Source organism: Quercus suber, unplaced genomic scaffold (genome assembly GCF_002906115.3).
Source record: "Quercus suber isolate HL8 unplaced genomic scaffold, Cork oak 2.0 scaffold_507, whole genome shotgun sequence".
NCBI classification, from domain to species: Eukaryota; Viridiplantae; Streptophyta; class Magnoliopsida; order Fagales; family Fagaceae; genus Quercus; species Quercus suber.
Window position 1 is genome coordinate 359,511 of NW_027069956.1, and position 8,408 is coordinate 367,918.

The following is an 8,408-nucleotide window of genomic DNA, read 5'->3' on the forward strand; positions in this document are numbered from 1 at the left end:
CTGTTTTGCCTACTTTCAATCCTCTGCATCTTGCTGGGATCTCTTAAATTGGGCTTGTTCACTTGGGCTGGTTCCTTTGGGTCGAGTTGTGTGCATCCTACAAAATCAACAACACATGTTGCCATGAGTTTTCCTTCCTTATGAACTTTTATTAGTAAATATTCTTTTGGTTTTCATAGATACTTGCAATTGTAATATCTGAAACAATATGACAAGTTTTCAAAATACCTTTGAAAATAACTTTTACTATGATGGATTCCATTAAATAACGTTCATGGCTTCTAATAGTCGCATCATAATTTAAATGATAAGTTTGTGGGATCGAGTATTTTCCATAAGCGTTGAAGATATATTTTATGGATATTGTGATGCAAGTGATGACCATCTGTTTTATGGGTTATAATGTGAGAACATATTCTTTAAGATAATTCCCTATGAGCTTTTATAAAACAATTGTCATGATTTTTTGCCATAGTAATACTTAAGCAATAATTATGCCATAATAATTTTCTCTTTGCCAAGTGTTAATAATCTCGGGTTTTTTTGATAAAATAGTGTCAATGGAGATTGGGCTTTTGATATTGCCAATGAAGATTGGGCTTTTGAATTTGCCAATGAGAATTGGGCTTTGATGTTGCCAATGAAAATTAGACTTTGATGTTGTCAATGAAGATTGGGCTTCAAATATTGCCAATGAGGATTGTGCTTTTGGATAAATAAATTACCATGGATTTAAACCATAGACTTTGATTATGGATTTGAATTCCATTGATAAAATTGTTCTGTCATGGATTTGAATCATGAGTTTTTCAAATATTATCAAGCATAAGTATTCTTGGGCTTTAAATAGAATAGGATATGTGTATTTTGAAAATAAATAGATGGTAGTCAAATAAAATTATGTGTAAAAAAAAGTACCCTAACAAAGTCTTTGGACACTTTGATATGTGCTGATTGGTGTTTGGGAAGAATGATTTGTTTAGCCACAAATCAACTAAGAAAGATGATTCTCCTAGATGACTTTTTGACAACTTGTTAAAGTAGTTGACTATGAATGATGAACATTTGGACAATACTTTCACACAGACCCATTACATGACAAATAATTTCTGTACGTTATCTCTAGGATGCAATAGTCCAGTCACATTGCTAATTATCCTTATAAGCAGTGTGGATATGAAACTCTCAAAATTGTACTTTATTTTACCCATAAATATAGAGCAGTGGATATATATATTTATCATAAAATAAGAGGAAAAAATAACACAAATATTTTTTGCTGCATGTAATGGTGAGAATATAAAATGATAAATTACAAAATTAGTCCCTGTCTTTTACACAATATCTCAATTTGGCCCTTAGCCTTTCAATTGTATCAATTTGATCCCTAACTTTTCAATATCGTGTCAATTTAATCCATATCATTATCTCTTGGATAGAAATTGTTGATGTAGCAAACAACCTAAATAAAAAATTATTTATTTGAGTTTTTTTTTTAATTAAAAAACAAAACAAATTATGATAAACTTGGGTTGGAATGATGAAAAAGTTGGGTAACATATACAATATTTGTATTTGTATTTTTTTTATAAAAAAAAAATATATATATATATGTCTAGTAGTGAGGATAAATCGTAAAAATAAAACTGTAAATAGTGAATTTTATCGTATCTTTATTATTTAAAGTAAGAAAGAAAAAGAAAGAAAGTAAAGACTATTTAATACTTTCATTGTTATTAGTATTTTTCTCTAGCTTGGGAAGAGAAAAAATAGTGGGAGTTGATTAAAATGTAATTAGATGGTGGAGTATTAAATGTTATTCAGCATGTGCATTGTTATGTAACTTAACACTCTGTTTGTTTTGAAGTAAAATATTTTACACATTTTACCGTTTTTGTTTAGGTGTAAATTCTAGTCAAGTGTAAAATATTTTATAGTCAAATTGTAAAATTAAAGCCTCCCTTAGGGATTTTTTAGAAAATAATCACAAAACCCAAACAATAGCATAAGTTAGGCAACGTTTGAAACTATATTGGTTAATAACAATTCGAGTACAGAGAAATCGATTTCACTGTTCATACGCTCACTGTTCATACGTTTTTTCCAGCAGCTAAGATGCCACGTAGATAAGAAATCGAGTCCTTTGGACTCATTTCTTCTACATAGAAAACGACTTCACTGGAGTTGTTTTCTTCACAAAGAAATTGACTTCAGTAAAGTGGATTTCTTTGTGTAGAAACCGACTTCAGTGAAGTCGTTTTCAATGTGTAGAAACCGACTTCACTGAAGTCGTTTTCTATGTGTAGAAACTGACTTCAATGAAGTCGATTTCTTTGTCTCGTCATTCCATCACCAGTCTCGTCCTGTCTCGTCCTACATGCTGAATGCTGAACTGGTCACATGTAGTGAAGCAGAAAATCGATTTCAGAGTACTCGATTTTCGTCAATGATCCCCCTGCCTCCATGTGTTGCCATAGGTCCCAGCTGGGACCTTTTCTGCTCCTTACTGTGGGCACTCTTAAGAATCACCTCTACTCAGAAACAACTCTACTCTTAAGCAGTACCTCATTTTCTAAAAAACTCAACTCTCAGTACCTCATTTCCTAAACACTCATCTCACACAAACACTCTCAGGTAATGTTTTTACAATATTATTTGCTAGTTTTTTTTTTTTTTTTTTTGAAGAAAATATTTAGAACATGTTAGGAAAAGTTTTGTTTTTGTTATTTGTTAGTGTAAATATTGTGATTAATTTATTTGTTAGTATATTGCTAGTTTTTTTTTGGACACATTTATAAGATCATGAATCTACTTAAGAAAAAATATCTATAATGACTAGTAATATTATGATTAATTATTGGGATAATTTTTTGAAGAAAATATTTAGAACATATTAGGAAAAGTTTTGTTTTTGTTATTTGTTAGTTTACATATTTTGATTATTTGCTAGTTTTTTTTTTAATTAATATTAGGACACATTTATATAAGATCATGAATCTACTTAAGAAAAAATATCTATAATGACTAGTAATATTATGATTAATTATTGGGAAATTTTTTTTAAGAAAATATTTAGAACATATTAGGAAAAGTTTTGTTTTTGTTATTTGTTAGTGTAAATATTGTGATTATTTGCTATTTTTTTTTAATTAATATTAGGAGACATTTATATAAGATCATAAATCTACTTAAGAAAAAATATCTATAATGACTAGTAACATTATGATTAATTATTGGGAAATTTTTTTTAAGAAAATATTTAGAACATATTAGGAAAAGTTTTGTTTTTGTTATTTGTTAGTGTAAATATTGTGATTATTTGCTAGTTTTTTTTTTTTTATTCTTTAATTAATATTAGGACACATTTATATAAGATCATGAATCTACTTAAGAAAAAATATCTATAATGACTAGTAATATTATGATTAATTATTGGGACTATTTAGTACATAATTGTGATTAAATTACAACATATTGGGATTTTTTTTTTTTGTTAGTGTAAATATTGTGATTAAATTGTTTGCTATGTTTTTTAAAAAAAAAAATTAATATTGTGATTATAGGGAATATTTAGTACCAAATATTGTGATTATTATGTTATTACAACTTATGGGAATATTTGTTTTGTTTGTTAGTGTAAATATTGTTGGCATTTCATACGCAAAGTTGTGTGATTGATGTTGATTGAACGTTATAAATTTGTCACTAACACAATTGCACTTGATGATCTATAGGTTGACAATGATCCATATAAATATATACTACGGTGGACCCCTTAGCAGTGCCAACCCTTATGACGAATGCTCATTTCAAGGTCCGGGAATCCAGTGCTGCTATATGATGATACGCCGTAAGTTAAAGACCCTGAATGAGCTGAAAGTAAAAATTATGGAAGAGTTGCAAGTGAACCCTACTTTACATGACATACATATTACTTTCCGTTCTCCATATGAAGTCCTCAATCAATGCATTAATTACAGAAATATGGCGATAACAAAGGATAAACATGTGAAATTCATGTTTAGTAAGATGCAGAAATAGGAACAAGCAGTAGATTTTGAGTTATACGTCACTTTGGAGCCGCGTGCGGAAGTCGGCGTAGAGGAAGAATATTCAGCACGAGGTCGCTTTTAATTTTACCTTGCCTTCCCAAACAGCACACGATCGATGAGTTGTTAGAAACCTTAACACCAAATTCTCATTGGGACTAGGTCCAAACTCATCACGACTCTGAGCAGGAACAACAGCCATACTGCACAAAGTTTAGGGAGTCAAGAGTAAATATAAGCACATGTTGAACATAAATTGGCAAGGATCATGATCAATTAAAATGTGACTCAGTAGGTCATGATCAATACCAGCTAAAAAACTGAATTCTCCTTGTTTTACAGTAAGAAGATAGGCATTTAAGGCAATGGAAGAATTAAAATGTACAAGCAAAATCTTTAGCTTACACATATTACATTTGACAGAATGAGAAACTTTTTGAATAAATAATACAAGTAAAGAACATTTAGTATATAAGTGTAAAGAACATAATCAAAATCCTACATTTTCCTTGAATTGAACAAATCATTTCCTCACATAAATTTGAACAAATCATTTCCTCACATATGCTGAGGAGGTTACAAGATTGAGAAAGTGTAGGCCTAGATAGAGGAGAGAACTAACTTCGAATTGGAGTTGGAACGTGATCAAATATGAAGGCATTATTCAAAGTTATTTTCTCACACAAAGAGAATGGTTTTGTGTGTGAGAAAAGAAATATAATAAGGTGGTACTTGGTGTGTTTATTATTATTTTTTTTCCATATAACTAGGACTACAAGGTAATCATGTTTATCATTTTCTCAACCAAAAAAAAGAGTACAAGGTGATCATGCTTATCCCAAAATCTTTAAAAAAAGAAAAAACAGAAATATATAAACAAACATTTATACTCTTCGAAAAAAAAAAAAAAGACTAATTGTACCAATGTACAAATTGTAATTGGCTAATTATCTATTGGATAGTGATTCATCTGAAAGAATAGAGAAAGCGTTCTTAATCTATAATTTTTCAAAACCCATGGATTAGGAATACATTGTGAGATGGAACAAATAATTGTCATGATGAAAGCTGTAAATTTTCATTTTCATTTTAATTTTTTTATACACTCGAAAAGGTTTTGAATTTAATACTCACCGTTTATACCATTGTATTTCATAGTACCCCAACTATTATTTTTAGGATCTTTGTTATGTTAGTTACATGCTCTGAATCTGATAGTAGAATTTGCATAACAAGGACTTGGTTGACCAAGTATCCAACAAGATTCTACCAAGAGTTTCTATCTAAGCTCGCATAACCAAACTTGACCCTCGCACAACCGAAGTCTTCAGTCTTGTACAGTGAACAAAAACTTCAACCTTCAACCGTTATTTTCACAAATTACATTACAATTATAAAACAAACAAATACAAATACAAATAAATTTGTCATGAAATTAGCCAAAACTCATAAATCCTAATAGTTTTATCCAAATGATTTTTCAGCGGTTTAACATATTGCCTTGGATAACTAGCTTAAGACATGCATCTTATATTTTGTACAACAATTACATTAGTTTACAATTGTTTTTTATTATGTTATTAATATTTTTAATTTTGGTTTTATTCTTGTCCTGCCTAAACTAAAATTTTAACTTTGCCACTTATTCCACATACATCCAAATTTTCAAAGTCTTCAACCGTTATTTTCACAAATTACATTACAATTATAAAACAAACAAATACAAATACAAATAAATTTGTCATGAAATTAGCCAAAACTCATAAATCCTAATAGTTTTATCCAAATGATTTTTCAGCGGTTTAACATATTGCCTTGGATAACTAGCTTAAGACATGCATCTTATATTTTGTACAACAATTACATTAGTTTACAATTGTTTTTTATTATGTTATTAATATTTTTAATTTTGGTTTTATTCTTGTCCTGCCTAAACTAAAATTTTAACTTTGCCACTTATTCCACATACATCCAAATTTTCAAAGCAAATCATATCAGAATTTTAACTAACTTATATCTTTTGGCAAACCTTCTCGTCTTATATGGAGGGTGGTAATTTGTTGATTTGGTCAGGAGCCTCTAGACTTAACTCTTCACTAGCACAAATTTGAAAAATAGGATGGGCTAATTTGTCATTAGCAGCAATCAAATACATGGCAAATTTTGATTGGTGGAAACATAAAGTGAAATACAAAAATGGGTTATGTGTTAACAGGTGCTTTCATGAGAAATATAAAAAGATGTCAAAATAATTAATTGCTTTGTCATTTTCCCATAAAATATATCTAAAATAAAAATTAAAACCAATGCACATAAGGCATCTGTTAACATTTCCCAACAAAAATTTAGAAGAAAGGATTTATTCCTAAAGAAAATAATATGGACAATACAAAGTTCTATTAGCTGCAAATAATAAGAATAAAAAAAAAAGGGCATGTAAACAAGTTTCAGATTTGTTGCTACGAGTAAGGAGCCACACAAGTGAAGACACCTGATTAAGCGAAATTTCATTGAACAGAGAAACTACAACCAACTTAGCAGTATAGACACACTAGCAGTATAGACTCAGACTCTTCATGTATATTTGGGATCATTTTGCCTAATCCGAATCTAACACGAGCCAAGTAGCCATGATTATTCTCAAAAAGGAAAAATAGTAGCCATGATTGATTGGACTAATGCCTCATTACTTTTCACATTGTCTTTTTATATACTTGAGCATTTCTGTCTATAACCAACAGAAGCACTTAGTTGCAGCCCAAGCCTATTTACTCGAAACTCTTAACTACCCGGCAAAAATTTTACTGTCTAATTGATCTTATCATTCCAACTTTACATCTCTTCTGACTACCAAAGGAACATTAAACCAAAAAAAAAAAAAAAAAAAACTGATCTCAGTTTTACAATAACTCCATATTCATACTAACTAGCTACTACGTTTCCAATGAGTTGGGGCATCTAATGAATACCCCAAGTGAGATCCCCTTTAAAAGGTAGGCAAACAATTCCAACCTATTAGGCTGATAAAACTTCATAAATCTACTCATTGCACCTAACTATTGGTGGATTCGTACCATAGAGGAAAGAAATGCACAAATAAACTGGTCTAGTGTTATTGAAGGAAACAACAAGGAACAATCAATGCATGCATTACCAATAACCCTAGAAAAAAGAGAGTCCTTACTTTTTGTGAGGTAATCGGAGCGACAGAGCGAGGCGGAGACGGAGCGAGAGGCAGCGACGGCGACGGAGCGAGAGGCAGCGACGGCGACGGAGCGAGAGGGAGCGACGACGACGGCAACGGAGCGAGATGACTGAGCGAGAGACTGAGAGTGAGAGTGTGAGAGAGACAAAGACGGGATTGAGAGTGAGAGCGACTGAGAGTGTTTTAAACTTAGTTTTTTCTTTTTGAACGGGATTGAGAGTGACAAAGACGGCGACGACGATGGAGCGAGATGACTGAGAGTGAGAGTGTGATCGACTGAGAGTGTGAGAGAGACTGAGTGAGAGTAGAGTGACAGAGGCGAGTGTTTTGAACTTGTTTTTTGTTTTTGAACTTCAGTTTTTCTTGTAGCGCACGATGAGGGACACGTGGAAAGGAAAACGACTCCAATGGAGTCGTTTTCTAGGCTTAGAAAACGACTCCACTGGAGTCGTTTTCTGTGCTTATAAAACGAGTCCAGTGGAGTCGTTTTCTAGGCTTGTAAAACGACTCCATTGGAGTCGTTTTCTGGGCTTATAAAACAACTCCACTGGAGTCATTTTCTGGGCTTATAAAGCGACTCCAATGAACTCGATTTATGATCTACATGGCCACTTTTAGCCACCTCATCTACTGTTTAAAAAAGGAAAATTAAGTCCAATTTACTTGATTTTATAACCCAAAAATCGACTCCTCTGAAGTCGAATTGTTAGAAACGAAATATGTTTAAAACGTTGCCTAACTAATAATGTTGTTTGGATTTCATAGTTATTTTATAAAAAAAATCCCCTCCCTTATGCTTGAATCAAGTGTAAAACATTTACACTTGTCTCTCACAATAACTCTCCCTCTCACTCTCAAGTTCTCTTTTCCCAATCACTATCAAGTTCTCTCTTCCCACAAACCAGAGCTACCAAGCCACCGAGGAGCTCATCGCTCTCAAGTTCAACGGCTCTATCACCATTCTCTCTTGCCCATCTTATACAAACAAAGAAAGTCACAAGGAGGCTTCTTGGTGGAGAGGTGTGATGCCGTTGGTGGTTAAGGTAACTTTTTGGCATGATCTGGGTAGTTGCAATCAAAGGAAGTGCTGCGGTGGAGAGCTGGGTTTATGCGGGTTGGTTTTGAAATGAGTTTTGTAACTTTTGTTTGTCTAA